The sequence below is a fragment of the Schistocerca cancellata genome, chromosome 2, assembly GCF_023864275.1.
Source record: "Schistocerca cancellata isolate TAMUIC-IGC-003103 chromosome 2, iqSchCanc2.1, whole genome shotgun sequence".
NCBI lineage: Eukaryota > Metazoa > Arthropoda > Insecta > Orthoptera > Acrididae > Schistocerca > Schistocerca cancellata.
In genome coordinates this window covers 1131436699-1131453178 of record NC_064627.1, presented here as the reverse complement: position 1 = coordinate 1131453178, position 16480 = coordinate 1131436699, and the positions used below count along the sequence as shown (strand labels likewise).

General features: G+C 37.8%; 1 protein-coding gene and 1 long non-coding RNA gene across 6 annotated transcripts in view; one reads left to right on the top strand and one right to left on the bottom strand.

Annotated features, from left to right (window-relative positions):
* Nucleotides 1–16480, bottom strand: part of LOC126163168 (E3 ubiquitin-protein ligase RBBP6) — a 382937-nt gene that overhangs the window by 131980 nt on the left and 234477 nt on the right. The gene's annotated exons all lie outside the window — the stretch shown is intronic.
* On the top strand, nucleotides 4077–5875 carry LOC126163169 (uncharacterized). The gene is made up of 2 exons (XR_007535171.1): nucleotides 4077–5249; nucleotides 5309–5875. It is a non-coding gene; the product is annotated as an uncharacterized LOC126163169 (long non-coding RNA).

The window sequence follows — 16480 nt, the reverse complement described above, 5'->3', positions numbered from 1 at the left end:
TTTATATTACTAAGAAACTACCCGGAGACAGGTATCTACTACCAGTTGCAGATTGCCTATCTATTGACAGGGCAACAAAAATTTGATTGTAAATATTTCACATGGTTATTGACCGAATACAAGAATTCAAAATACTGTCACAATCTCCTCATTAACAGGTTCACTTTTACGTTACACTTTTAACACAATAAGACAAGTATTAAAATTGGAAACTGTGTACTTCTTTTTAGACAGCGTAACTGATGGTGCATAAATATCCAGACATCATTCACCAAGTATTTGAGAATAGACCACTAAATGACTTTCAACAAACTTCAAGCATCTTTTCTAAACTTTTTCTCACTTACATGCTTGATGTCAAATATGTTTTATTCATGGGAGATCAACTGTTTAAAGAATTGGGAGTTTACTGGTGGAAGCATAAAAGAAGAGACATGGCTGTGGAAGAGATCTATTACTTCCAGTATATGTATAAGTTCAGAAGTTGACAACACCACGATTTTAGAAGCACTGGAACGTTGAAGGTCTTCTACATGATGCAAATGATGGAATAAGTAGCAGGGCAACTGCTATCACCTCTAATAGTGTGTTAGCAACTCATAATGGGTAGTGTATGTACTCCTCCATTTACATTCTTCACTGTTGTTAAATGACTCTCCTAAAAATATTTCTTTATTATTAATATTATTATTAATTTATTTTATATTTTAGTGTTCAATCTACTTTGTCCCACTTCTTGTCTCAAGTATTTTTCCATACTTTTTATACCATAATTCACTTTTCATTTACACTTTTTATTTGTCTTATACTACAGCTATAGGCACCAACTGCACACCATGAGTAGTGCTCTGGAATTTAATGGATATATTTTGGTCAACTGTTACTTTGATCCTTTGGTTCAACACCTTTGTACTCATATATTACCTCTTATTTTTCCTGGTGGAGAAATTGCTAGGATCTCGATGGAATTTTTGTATTTCTACATCAATCACACACAATATCATCCAATTTAAGTAGCTGCATGTAATTAGTCCTCTACTTTTGCGAACATTGTCATGAAACGAAAATATATAGATCTAATGTTTATGTCCCGCCTAGATGTAAAAGTTCAGTGTAATTTATTTTCACGAACTTTGTTTTTACACATCTTATTCTTGATACAGGTTCTAAATACTTCTAAGATTTCTATTGGTTCCAGTACTTGTACAATTTATCTTAACCATTTTTAATACTTTATTTATTTCCTTCATCCTTGTGAAAGTTTCTCGATAACAGAACAACACAAAACTATTATATTTCTTTCAGTATTCAACAAGGTGAAAGTTGGAATGAACATTCAAACCCATTAGTTTTAAAATAGTAAATGAACAACAACATCATGATGATCTAAATTTCTCTCATCAAAGAAATGGCCCAATAAACATATGTAATAGGAGTTGTTTGTTGTTGTTGGGGTCTTCAGTCCTGAGACTGCTTTGATGCAGCTCTCCATGCTACTCTATCCTGTGCAAGCTTCTTCATCTCCCAGTACCTACTGCAGCCTACATCCTTCTGAATCTGCTTAGTGTATTCATCTCTCAGTCTCCCTCTACGATTTTTACCCTTCACGCTGCCCTCCAATACTATATTGGTGATCCCTCGATGTCTCAGAACATGTCCTACCAACCGATCCCTTCTTCTAGTCAAGTTGTGCCACAAGCTTCTCTTCCCCCCAATTCTATTCAATACCTCCTCATTAGTTATGTGATCTACCCATCTAATCTTCAGCATTCTTCTGTAGCACCACATTTCGAAAGCTTCTATTCTCTTCTTGTCTAAACTATTTATCATCCACATTTCACTCCTATACATGGCTACACTCCATACAAATACTTTAAGAAACAACTTCCTGACATTTAAATCTATACTCGATGTTAACAAATTTTTCTTCTTCAGAAACGCTTTCCTTGCCATTGCCAGTCTATATTTTATATCCTCTCTACTTCGACCATCATCAGTTATTTTGCTCGCCAAATAACAAAACTCCTTTACTACTTTAAGTGTCTCATTTCCTAATCTAATTCCCTCAGCATCACCCGACTTAATTCAACTATATTCCATTATCCTCGTTTTGCTTTTGTTCATGTTCATCTTATACCCTCCTTTCAAGACACTGTCCATTCCGTTCAACTGCTCTTCCAAGTCCCTTGCTGTCTCTGACGGAATTACAATGTCATCAGCGAACCCCAAAGTTTTTATTTCTTCTCCATGGATTTTAATACCTACTCCAAACTTTTCTTTTGTTTCCTTTACTGCTTGCTCAATATACAGATTGAATAACATCGGGGAGAGGCTACAACCCTGTCTCACTCCCTTCCCAACCGCTGCTTCCCTTTCATGCCCCTCGACTCTTATAACTGCCATCTGCTTTCTGTACAAATTGTAAATAGCCTTTCGCTCCCTGTATTTTACCCCTCCCACCTTCAGAATTTGAAGGAGAGTATTCCAACCAACACTGTCAAAAGCTTTCTCTAAGTCTACAAATGTTAGAGACGTAGGTTTGCCTTTCCTTAATCTTTCTTCTAAGATAAGTCGTAGTGTCAGTATTGCCTCACGTGTTCCAACATTTCTAAGGAATCCAAACTGATCTTCCCAGAGGTCGAGTTGATTGTAATTAGATACAATTCCCGACGAAGCATTGTGTTTCTGCATGATTTGTTGACAGACCAGTAATCAAGACTCAGCTTCTACTTTCCATTATCATGTCTGCAGTATACATCTTTCCACATATTTAAGTGCAGTAACAGATGAAACCACTCACAACAGGTGCTTAGCAAAAAGTTGAATAAGACAACACCTTCAAGGTCATCAAACACACTGCCAAATCCAGAATTATGTTTCCAGTTAAAAGACTGTCTCCAGCAGCAGACACATCTCTGAATACTGGAGTTAATCTTACACCTCTTGGAAGCAGAACAGTGCAACAAGATATCATTCAGATTTTATATATCACAGTCATATTTAGCCATGGAAGTATAACAAAGCTTCAATGATCCGCAGTTCTACCTTAACTGCTGAAGTGAATACGTTCCCTTGCCTTGCACTTCTCATTTGTAATATACTTATTCCTCTCCAGTCAGTTTTGTAATGAAATGGAGTCTCCTCCCTGGTGTATCTGTTAATTTATGCTGTATTGTATCTAAGAAACATAGCAAATTAAATAGAAATAATCATCACTAAATGTTACATAAAATAGAGCTCAAATTAATAGGGAGATAGTTGTTAAATTTATATTTTCAACCAGTTGTGTCGATGCTGCCCTGAGTCTCAAATTTTATTTCTCTAAAACAAACTACAAAAAAAATAGAAAAATAAATAAATAAATAAATAAAGAGTAGGAAAGATGAGGATCTCATGGTACAGAAGTGTGGGTTTCTTGACAGTTCACAAAACTGGTCAAAGTGAATATTTTTGGGTTTGAAATATGTTACAGGTATGCCATCATCTTTCAGAATTTGTTTGTTTGTTTGTATATCAATAAAATTTGGACAGAAAATATTACATATATTGAAAGCCATAATGCCATCACACCATTAGTTCCACTTCTACTATTTTATACAGCCAAGTACTTTTTCATTATTGAAACTGTTCGTAATAACCTTCACAAGGCAACAAGCAACGATTTCTTTGATAATCTGTTGTAAGCACCAAAACTCTTTTCAGTCTAGCATGTATTTTACAAATCCATGCATATAACCACTGCATCAAAATATTCATAAGTATGGTCATAAAAAGTCCAATATATTATTCATTTGCATATACAGCACAGTCATAAAGATTAAGCATAAAACATTTTATCTCATACTAAACTGCTGTTTTCTGGATTTCTCTTAGACAGAATTAATATCACAGAAAACTTACTGGTAAGATTCCTCATCGTGTCTTCATAATTAAATTATCTTTGTTTCAAATAAAGATGGTAAAAACTGCCTGCATTCCAAAATTTTAAAAGTCTCTCAAATAATAAACAAAGCCATGATAATTGCTTTTAAATAAGTAAGCACACAAATTGTGAGTTTCAGAATCCACAGGAAACTTTATTGTCAATTATAATACAGTAGAATTACAGAATGCATATTTCATTTTGTTGAGTCAACAGTAACACAATATGAAACTGATACAGGTGTGATATATTTTGTGGGTTTAGCAAATTTGTCAAGTATGTTCAAGCATTTATTAAAATTATTGTTCACACATACATTTAAACTTCCGAATCTACTCTCATAATAAAAGTGTGCATGCTTCACTTAAATAACATGCAATATATGTTTATAGAAACACCAAAGCAAGTGAAGAAAAATCAACAGAAACTTTACTAGTTTCAACTTAAGTATTACACAGATTTCTAAAAAGATAGTGTAATTCATAAGTACAACTATTTATGTCTAGGACTTCTCCAAAAAACATTCAAACAATTTTTTTTCAATCTTAAGAATAGTGCTACAGTATAAAAATTATCAAGAAAGTCTAAAAATAAGGATCTCTATAAGCTAAGAGCAAGTAACATCATCTAAAGAGAATAACTGCAGGTTATCCCATCACCTCTGGTATGTAAAGGACATATACTAACAAAAAAGCTGATGAAATAAACATGTAAAGCAGAAAAGGTACAGACTGAAAGTATACAACTGAGTTGTTGGAATAATACAAGCAATATGAAAAAAGTAGGATATCGCGGAGCAGAAATAACTGATAAGATCAGCAAGCTGCAAAATAAACACCAAAATTTTCTCCTAGGATAGATGAGTGAAGTGATGATAAACAGTCTGAAATTTTGACATACTTTATGTAGAAAATATTACAAAATCAAACTATGGCCCACTATATAGCAGAGATGCTGAGTCACAGATAGACACAACAAAAAGACTCAATTATAGCTTTTGGCCATTAAGGCCTTCATCAACAATAGACAATGTTGTTTTAGTTGCCAGAGACTGTGTCGTGTGTGATTTGCATTTGCATGAGTGTTTGTGCGTATGCATATGTGTGTCTACTGTTGACAAAAGCTATAATTGTGAGTCATTTTGTTGTGTCTATCTGCGACTCATCATCTCTGCTATATCGTGAGTAGCAACTTTCCTTCTCATAATATTGTTACATTCCATCCTGAATTTTCCATTGTTCGATTGTGGCCCATTATAGGTATAAATGTCTACTTACCAAGTGGATGCAGATTGAGAAACTAACTACTGCTTACAGCAGACATTACTGTAGCTTACTTGAAGAGAAGGGGGGAATGTTACTGGAAATTGGGTTCCACAAAAATTAGACAGAAAGGTCATACAGTATGTCCTGGATGACACAGCACAGGATATTGGTTAAAAAGGTCATGGGATGTCAGAAATAATTAATATCTGAAAACCCGAAACATTATTGTGACAGGAGGAGCAGCTGACACACCAAAGAGACAAGAAGATGCCAACTGGAATTTAAGTCACTATGAGACAAAGGAGCAAATATGTAAGAAGAAAAATTGAAGGCAACTAAGCTGCTTCTCCTTTCCACTATACAGTTTTTGAGTAGATGTCTAATTCATTACTGACATTCAGTTGTTGGTGTAAGTTGTTCTGATTATTCCATGTTTACCTTGATGCAAGATCTTAGGCATTTTCTTCTACAATCCTCACAGAGTACAATTTCCTTCAACTTTTGCCTCTCTTTGACTACATTTTGCATGAACTTCTCATGGCAGGTATACATGTTTTCCTGTCTTTAATAAAGTAATTTGGAAACTGTAATGTTCTGGTTGGACCAGTGATGTTAGAGACTTTCCCAATAGGTAAAAGTTGTCAGAATTAGTTTGTGAAGAAACTGGTAGGCCAGTGAGTCAATCTAATGGCCTGATCAAAACGTACTATTGCGTTGATACTGAATGAATATCAAATTAGTAGAAGTTGTTGGAGATTATGATTCAGCAGCAAGAAAACAGATAAGCTTATAAATAACTGATGGCAAACACATCTTAAATAACATAACAAATGACAAGAAAATGATGTCATGCAATAATTCGCTTCCACATGGATGATGGACAAAGCAAAGCAACATAAATCACACTAATGACAAACTGTACCTCAATTTAGACATTTGTCATGTGTTCCATGTTAAATTTCCTAATCTACAACTTTGGAACCCATGGGCAGTGCACCTACTTTGGGAAGTAGGAGTTATTAAGAGTATGAACCATACAAAAGCTAGTAGATAACATGGGTGCTGTTGACACATGGCACTAACATTGACTTGATAGGGCTTGCTTGTGATTTGATCATAATATAGGATGGTAAATGGATGTATGTAGGTCTTGTATTGGGATTATCCGCAGGATGTGTGTGTGTGTGCGCGCGCACACACACACACACACACACACACACACACACACACACACACACACACACACACACACACACACACATATCCATCCACACATATACAGGCACAAGGAGACATTTTTGCTTGTGCCTGTATATGTGTGGATGGATATGTGTGTGTGTGTGTGTGCGAGTGTATACCTGTCCTTTTTTCCCCCTAAGGTAAGTCTTTCCGCTCCCGGGATTGGAATGACTCCTTAGCCTCTCCCTTAAAACCCAAATCCTTTCGTCTTTCCCTCTCCTTCCCTCTTTCCTGACGAGGCAACCGTTGGTTGCGAAAGCTAGAATTTTGTGTGTATGTTCGTGTTTGTTTGTGTGTCTATCGACCTGCCAGCACTTTTGTTTGGTAAGTCTCATCATCTTTCTTTTTAGATATATTTTCCCCACGTGGAATGTTTCCCTCTATTATATAAATAGTATTTTTATGCATTTATAGCAGTGCCGTGAGTTAAAGTTTTTTATTCAGGCATTATTTTGCTACATTTGTATTATGTTACAATATGATTGTAAAGAATTACTGCTTTGTGTCAATAAACATACATATTAACATATCTATGAAAATAATCAATTTTTGAAAATGTAATGTAATTGGATGGATAAAAAATCTACTCGCCAAGCGGCGGCAGGGAAAACACACTTTACAAAAGGTATTACGTAGGCAAGTTTTCGGAGCCAGTGGCTTCTTCTTCTGGCAGAAGGGTCGATGGGGAAGGAAGAGGGACGAAGGAAAAAGACTGACGAGGTGAAAGAAAAGGAGTAGAGTTCAGAAAAGTGACCCAGAGCCCCTGGCCAAAGGAGACTTACCAGATGCGATGAAAAGGAAACCCCTGACCTGGGGTTCTGGGTGACTCTTCCAAACTCTATTTTTTTTTCCTAAATCTCACCAGTGTTAATATATCTGCTATTTGAAGAATCACAAGTATGTGGCCACAAACCAAATAATATATTACCTGGTGATCGGAATTTAAAAAATTGTCAAGACGATCAAGAATGGCAACAGCTGAAATCATGGAGCTTATCAAGATGTTGATGTCCCAACAACAACAGTTTATAGAACACCAGGCAGCATCAAAAGAACAACACAATTTGTTAAAACCACTGACAAAACACAGCACTATGTTAGTGGATCAAAACTCAAATGATGTACCATGTTTCCCACATTCAAAAGGACAAAGGAATTATGGGACACTTTTAACTGTAATGCTCAGAACAACATTTCAAGGCACACCTGGTAAGAGATGACACGAATTGGATTTATTAGCTGTCATTGTCTGGGACTAGCCTGTTGAACCTGCTGATGAACAGCATGGGGGGGGGGGGGGGAGATCCAATATGGTTAACCAGCTATCAGCCCATTCCTAAGAGAAAAAAAAGCATGCAATGCCAGCAGCCACTCGCAAATTCCTCAGAAATAAAGGGGGGGGGGGGGGGGGGGGGGATCTGGGCAGACATATCCATACTTGTACTGACAGATCAATCAAAGATGTCAATACACTGTTTACTCCTCATGATATCTTGTGGAATTTTGCTCTGCAATACAGCAATGTTTCACTGGATGAAGTTTTAAAGATGCTGGACATATAACTCTTCTCAACAAATGGTGAAGACATCAAGGGTGAAAATTCACAGATGATTCGCCTAAAATTTTTCAGATGACCAGCCACCACAAATCATAAATCTTTCCTAAAACGTTGGCTGCACCATAGCCAGAGCAAATGCAATTTCAGAAATGCCGCATGCATTATCTTTAAGAAGAGTGGCCACATATCCACTGTCTGACTGCACAGAAATAAAAATCCTTTCACTATCAAGAAGTATCAACATTCAAACTCACGAGCCAAAAAAACACAGAATGGAGTGATCTACATGTACATCTACATCTATACTCTGCACACTACTGTGATGTACATGGCAGAGGATACATCCCATTGTATCAGTTTTTAGGGTTTCTTCCTGTTCCATTCTGTATGGAGTGTGAGAAGAATGATTGTTTGAATGTCCCTGTGTGTGTGTGTGTGTGTGTGTGTGTGTGTGTGTGTGTGTGTGTGTGTGCAGAAATTATTTTGATCTTATCCTCATTATTCCCATATGATTGATACATAGAGGGGTTGTAGTACAGTCCTGGAGTCATCATTTAAAGCCAGTTCTTGAAATTTTGTTAACAGACTTTCTCGGGATAGTATCTCTGTGACACTCTCCCAAAGATTAAATAAACCTGTGACTATTCATGCTGCACTTCTCTGTAAACATTCAATATCGCTTGTTAGTCCTACCTGGTATGGGTCCACCACACTTGAGCAATATTCTAGCAACGGTCACATGAGTGACTTGTAAGCAATCTCCTCTGTAGGTTGACTGCACTTCCCCGGTATTCTATTAACAATCCATAGTCTGCAACTTGATTTCTCCACGACTGCACCTATGTGATCATTCCATTCCATATCCTTACCGAGTGTTCCACCCAGTTATTTGCATGAATTAGCTAATTCCAACAGTGACTCACTGATATAATCATTGGATACTATGCTTTTTCATTTTGTGAAGTGCAAAATTTAACATTTCTGAACAATTAAAGCAATTTGCTAATCTCTGCAAGACTCTGAAATCTTATCAATACCCGAGCAAATATTTACGCAGCTTCTTTCAGATAGTACATCATTATAGATAACTGCATCATCTGCAAAAAGCCTGATTTTACTATGAAAATTTTCTGCAAGGTCATTAACACACAACATGAACAGCAAGAGTTCCCACACACTTCCATGGGTCACATCCAAAGTTACTTCTACATCTGACGACGACTCTCCATCGAAGATAACACGCTGTATCCCACCTACCAAAAAGTCCTTAATCCAGGCACAAATTTCACTTGAAACCCCATATGAAGATGCTATGGCAATAAGTGTGGGTGTGGTACTAAGTCAAATGATTTTAAGAAATCAAGAAATACTGCATCTACCCAACTGCCTTGATCCAAAACTCTCAGTATGTCACAAGAGAAAAGTGCACATTGGGTTTCACTGATTGATGTTTTTGAAATCCATGCTGGCTGGCATTTAGGGGGTCATTCTATTCAAGATAGCTCTTTATGTCTGAAATCTGAGCAAGTTCTCCAAGATTTGACAATAAATCGAAGTCAAGAATAGTTGATGGTAACCTTGTGGATAGCTTGTACTACCCTTCTTGTAGACGGGTGTGACCTGTGCCTTTTTCCAAGAACTGGGCACGGTTTTTTGTTCGAGGGATCTATGACAGATTATAGTAAAAGAGGGACTAACTGAGCTACAAATTCAGTACAGAATCTGACAGGGATTCCATCGGGCCCTGGAGCTTTGTTCAATTTCAACGATTATTATATGTCAACGCTTGCCATGATGGTAATGAAAGGGGGTATCAGCTGTTGGTTCTATGCAGCCAATGAGAGAGCTGCACACAGCTGACTTGTTTGTAAGCAAGAAACACAGGAAAATATTATCATGTTCTCACATCATTACAGATGTGAAATCTGCTACATATTTTGAGGGGGGAGGAGGGGGGGGGGGAGAAGAATAAGGAAGGAAGGAAGGAGGGAGGGAGGGGAGGGAGGGAGGGAGAGAGAGAGATCTATGTTTTCAGGTCACATCCCATCATAACAGCCACCCCAGAGATCACAACATCTTTGGAAGAAGCAATGAAATATTTGTAGCAACTAAGATTTTAAAATTCATTGCTGGTAGTAATAGAAACACTATCCCTTTTCCCACATCTCATTTGTTACGTGAAACGACCATTCAAGATAATGATACCAGTGATGACGATTCTTTGGTTAGTTGGAATACATTAAAACAATATTTTCTCAAAGAGCTTTTTTAAAGGGGGGGGGGGGGGGGGGGGTCAAATTTGGGTAAATACAGTAACTCTCTACTGCAGAAGTTACAATACTATGAATGGAAGAAAATGCGTTTTTACATAACTTTGAGAGCAATGGAACAAATGAGAGCCCCTACACTTTTATTCTGCTTATTATTTGCTAACTAAAAAATTCTTTTTAAACTCAGTTGAAAGGTAACTTGACACAGTAGTTAGGTTGGTAAAATCTACAATCCAAAATATAAATTAAAATTGAAGTATCTGATGATTCATTAAGTGTGCAATAAAGTGATAGGACATTAATAACATACTTAAATGGTACCTGGTAAGCACTGTATAAAGAGATCTGAAGCCATGAATAATATGAGAGCTACACAGGGAGAATTTAGTAGTATGAGAGCTACACAGGGAACATAGTTGATCATATTCAAAGAGAGTAACTTACAATGAATGGTATACTTGGAGGTATGAAAAGCACAGTTGCAGGGAAGAAAATTGTCACCAGGAATGACAGGAGACAGAAAGAGCAGAAAAAAAGGACAGCTGCTGATGTTTTCATATAACACTGACAACATCATGAGAAGTGTATCAGATGTGGTCTATTTTTATTTTAGTCCTATGGGCCTATGGGCTCATGTGAGCCAAAGCTACTTGGTTATGGAATGAATCACTACATAATTCACAGAAAACTAACAAGCTTAAAAATAAAAAATAAAGGCTATTAAGAAGACACAAAAAAACTGCAATAGCATATTTGTGGGTCTGCTGACAAGTAATGCTTCCGAACATTTTATGTGAAAACTCTTAAAGCCTTTTAAATAAAACAAACCTTATTAACATTCTACAAGTTTATGCTTCAAGTCTACATATTTGCAGCCCTCTGCTAAGAGAGGGATCTGAACTGTAGTGTATAGCACAACAGTGTGTAACTTAAGTACGTTGGTGCATAAGAAACAGTGTGCTGTAATCTAGTTTCACACTCAAGAAGTTCGTCCACACATGGAGCACCCTCTCCTTCAGCATGACAAAGCCAGAACAACAACAACCACTGTAACATCAGGAACAATCCAATACCTTGGTTTCAATGTAATCAATCATTCTCCATACAGTCCTGCCCTCGTCCCATCTGATTTTCATCTGGTTCCAAAACTTAAAGAACAGCTTTGAGGACTTCACTTTGAGTGTAATGAAGTGGAACAAGTAGAGGTGAGGTTGTGGCTCCATCAACAAAGTCAAACTCTCTACAAGGTTGGTATTAACAAACTGGTCTCTCATTGCAAGAAAGGTGTTCATTGTCAGAGTGACTGTGTTGAGAAATACATATGAAAAAAGCAGAATGTTAATGACTGTTTTATTTAAAAAGCTTTAAGGTGTCTCACATACAGTCAGATGCATTACTTTTCAGCACATCCTCATACTATAAATGATATGCTTAAACATAATGCAATGAACTACAGTGAGGAGCTCCTGTCCATAATTAAAGAATAGTGTTGCAAGGAACCCTGTCGACTTACATTTGCAAATTTGTGATTTGTCATCAAATTTTTCAGTTTTGCTATATGTCTATAAACCTACACAATACTGCAAACCTTTCTGTGCAGCAGTTAAAGAAGTGTTTTCCAAGTGCAAATACTTTTTTGGTCTAATGTTGACTGGATGAATGTGGCAGTTACTTATGAATGGATCCACAATATCAACCACAAATCCTATGAGGGAATAGTACATACATAACAATGGCAGAGTTACAATTCTGAGACACTTTATCAGCAGCCTGCATGAAATTGAAAGGAATCATCCCAATATTTGCCTGAAATATTTTCTTCTGCCATAAGTTGAAGAAAATATCCTGTAATCCTCACGTACATAACCCATCTGTACACGTCTTCAACACCAACGTGATTTTTGTATTGAAATACATACTGAATACCAGATGTAGTGACACTATCACCCTTGTAGGATATCTGGTAACAGTTGCAAAAAATAACATACCACTCTCCTATGACGACTACACTGATAGCGCTACTGAGTAAAAACTGCAACAAACAGATTACCTGCACTTCGTATTTGCACAGTTCGAACAGTGCGCTAAATCTGTAATTTTTCATAACTCTTAATGATAATCAAATTAATGATAAACATAGAATTAATAATAAGGCAATAACAGAAGCTGTTTAACACTACTGATTAAAAAGTATAAATATTAGCAATCACTGAAAACTTCCCAGAAGAAAACACTTGAAGATCGTAATTCATACACAGTAGACAGGTAGCAGAATAAATCATGAGCCACACATTAAAACTGCAGACTGTTTGTTCTATAGATGGAAAAATAGAGATAAGAGCAAATCACAGGAATTGACAACATGAAGGTGCTAACTTGTAATCAGCAAGTCGAATCATAGTTTCAGAGCTATGCACCTATGTAAGACAACAGTTTTAGGTCGGAAGGGAGGGAGGGAGGGAGATAGGAAATAGGACCCTCCAGTTATTTGTCTTGCAATAAATGAGAATATCAAATGGCACGTACATGTGATGTAGTACTTGTGTAGTGCTTTCAATATCATTGCTCATACTAACATTACCGCTGTCACACCTATACTGCTCTGAAACTTAATGACAGTTTTGTTTTCTGTGATCATGTTAACAATTTGCTCTACTAGAAAATAAAAGTTTTCACCAACAATAGAATATTTGTTGTCCAAAATGCTGGTTTCAGTACCCCCTGCAAACAGATTTGTTCCTCTTTCACAGCATATCACAGCTGTTTAGTTACATTTAAATCTACACAATACAGACAATATAGCATACAAATGTCTATTGCTAAGAACGGCTTCAATGTTGAACTTAACAAATATTTTCTTGCTGGTTTTACTGAGTGTGTACAGCCCCATTTGTCTTTACAAAACAACCTTATAACCTTCAAAGCCTTGGCCATTGTATGTCCAGCTGGTAAAACCATAGCTGGTAGCATGTTTTGTAGCCATTTGAAGTGAAGACTGGCAGCTCCTCCACGGCTTTTTCCCTCAGGCACATCTACATAATCAAATTGGAGTTCTTCCTTGCTGTTCCTTATGCTAGGAAAGAGAGAGAAATCACAAGGAACCAGATCAGGTGACTAAGGTACATGGGAAATGGTACTCGCACTATTTTTGGCCAAAAGGTGGCTCACCGAGATGTACATGAACAGGAGGCTTGTCCTGATAGGAAAACCAATACCCAGTCTGCCACAGATCAAGTCGTATGGTATGAAAAGAATAGATTGCTACTCACCACAGTCCCCATTCCTTTACTACCCGGTGCCCTGCTCATCACTGTCCATGTCACCTCCCTCTATACAAACATCCCCTCTGCCCATGGCCTTACTGCTACTGAACACTACTATTCCAGAAGCCCAACTGACTACAGAACTACCACCTCCTTCCTGCTTACCATAACCAACTATATCCTCACTCACAATTAATTCTTCTTCAAAGGCACACCTACAAACAAACTAGTTGTGCAGCAACTGACACTTGCGCATTCTATATTAACCCATTCATGGGTCATCTAAAGGAATCCTTCCCAGGCACCCAGTATACCAAACCCCTCACCTGATTCAGATTAGCTGATGACATCATGATCTGGATTAAGGATGAGAACATCTTTGTAAACAATTCCCCAGAACCTCCACAACTTCTCCCTCCTTTCACTTCACTTGGTCCTCCTCAGCCTAACAAGTCACACATTCCTCGATGTGGATCTCCACATCAAGGATTGCTACGTCACTAGCTATGTACAGATCAAACATACAAACCACTCAATATTACATCCACTCCAACAGTTGTCACCCACTCCACATTGAGAAGTCTTTTCCACACACCCTTGCCAACCATAGTCTTAACAACTGCAGTGAAGAGCAGTCCCTCTCTAAATATGCTAGAACTCTTACTGAGGCCTCTACAGACCAAAATTACACCTTGTCCAGAAACCGATCTCCTGGACTTTTTCTCCCCAGTCACCTACCATCACCAACATATCCACTGTAAGGCCACAAAGGAACAACTCCCACGTGACTGAGTCCCACCTAGGACTGGAAAAAATGTTCTCCAATGCAATCTGAACTACATCTTTTTGTGCCCTGAAATGAGAAATATCCTCCCACAGTGGTATTACACCAGCCATCTAAGCTATGCAGTAATTTCCTCTGTCTTGATACCACCCCCACTCCTGACCCCCTTGCTGCTTGGCACATACAACTGCAACAGACCTAGGTACGAGATCTATCCCAAATAAACTCCCACTACCTTCTACTACTGTCCCATCACAGCTATTCCTACACCACCCTAGCACCCATGAAAGCAGTCCTAATAACTTACCATCACCCACTGTGCCACATTATACATGAGCATGACCACTGACAAGCTCTCTGTCCATATGGATGACCACACCAAACTGCGGTCAAGAGAGAGCTGCAACACCCAGATGCTGAGCACACTGTGCAACATGATGCACTCGTATTCAGACTGCTTCACAGCTCGTGCTACCTGGGTTATTCCCATCAAAGAACATCTTTTATGAACTCTCCTTGTTAACATATTCTTCAGTCCCACAAACCCCCTAGCCTCAATTTTCGCTGGCCCCAGTCATCCACCTGCCTTCATCACCTTCCATGTTCCCACTCCAGCCATACACGTGCGTCATAGTCCACCAGCACACCTGCATAGTACTTTGCCCTCCTCTATATCTCTTCTCTCCTCTTTGCTTCTCCCTACTCACATCCTTTCAAAGCTGTCCACCATCTTATCCCAATCACATTCTTGCATGCTCCTCTGGAAGTACTAGCAAATAGTACTCCCTCCCCATGCCTTTTCTGTAAACCCACTATGAACCCAGTGGGGATCACAGTCACCTCAGACACGCTCATGTCTTAGCATCAGGAGATGATGGTGGTTTTGTGTGTGTGTTTGTTTGTTTTATGCCTTTGTGAATGTGTGTGTGTTTTGCGTACGTCTGAGGAAGGACTTAGTCCAATAGCTAAACAATGTCTAGAAATCCTTTATCAGCAGCCTACTTGCCATTTTGCCTTCTCTACATCATGGCGAGTAGCAATCTATCCTTTTCACAAAGCTGTTATTCAATCTTGGATTTTACATGGTTTAAACTTTATTAACAGGCAGATGTGTTGGAATAAACTTTGAATGCACTATTGTCCTCATAACAATATAAGCATTGTCTTCAAAATCAACTTCACTCCTTGGGCAATGTGACACTGACATTCACCACTTTCTGTTGTTTGCTTTCACAGTCATAAATCCTAGCATTATGATTTTTCACTAGTAAAGATCTCAAAAACAATTCTGTATCAGCTTGGAATTGTTCTTCCAAAGCACAGGACACTACCCCTCAATTGTTCTTTTTGCTGACTTGTCAGAAGTCTGCAAGAAACGAAGGCAGACTCTCTTCACATTCTTAAATCTGTTAATTTTTGCTGAAGCATGTTCCAAGACAATCCAGTTAACTCCACCTTACGTCCAATGGTCCGTCATTGGTCCTTCAGCAAAAATACATTTCCTCAAAATGTTTCACTGTCTGGGCAGTTGTGGATGTATGGAATGAGTAAAAATAAAATAAAATAAAATAAAAATTATTAATCAACATGTTGACATTTTTGACATGAGAAAACCATTTGTACACATTAGTTTTCCCATGGTGTCATCGCTGTAAGCTGTTTTCAACATCAAAACTGTTTATGTAACATTATTCCCAAGCAAGAAGTACAGAATCATGGCTGTGCACTGTTCATCAACACCTGCCATCACAATAAATGAGGAGAAAACAACACGGCTATAACAATGGGAAAAAAAATAAATTAACTACAAGCAGAAAAACCATCCTGCACAATGCCAGAGGTAGTACTGAACTAGCAGAGAGTTGTGCGACACACTTCTAGCAAGAAAAATTTCTACCATGCAAGCTTGACCCAGATCACCACTATATTGATGCTGGACAGTAGGTTAATAAAAACACATTGTTGTAACCAAAATTCATGATAGTACCTCACTTTCTACTAAAGGCTGGTGCGTATAACACTTCACAAAAGAAGGTAATACAAGAAAACATATTCACAATTGTGAATATCGTGAGACTCCAACTATATAATTTATTGGCGACGTATTAAAATTTCTGTCTGACCAGGACTGAAACCCAGATTTCTCACTTTATGTGAGCGATCACCGTAACCACTCAAG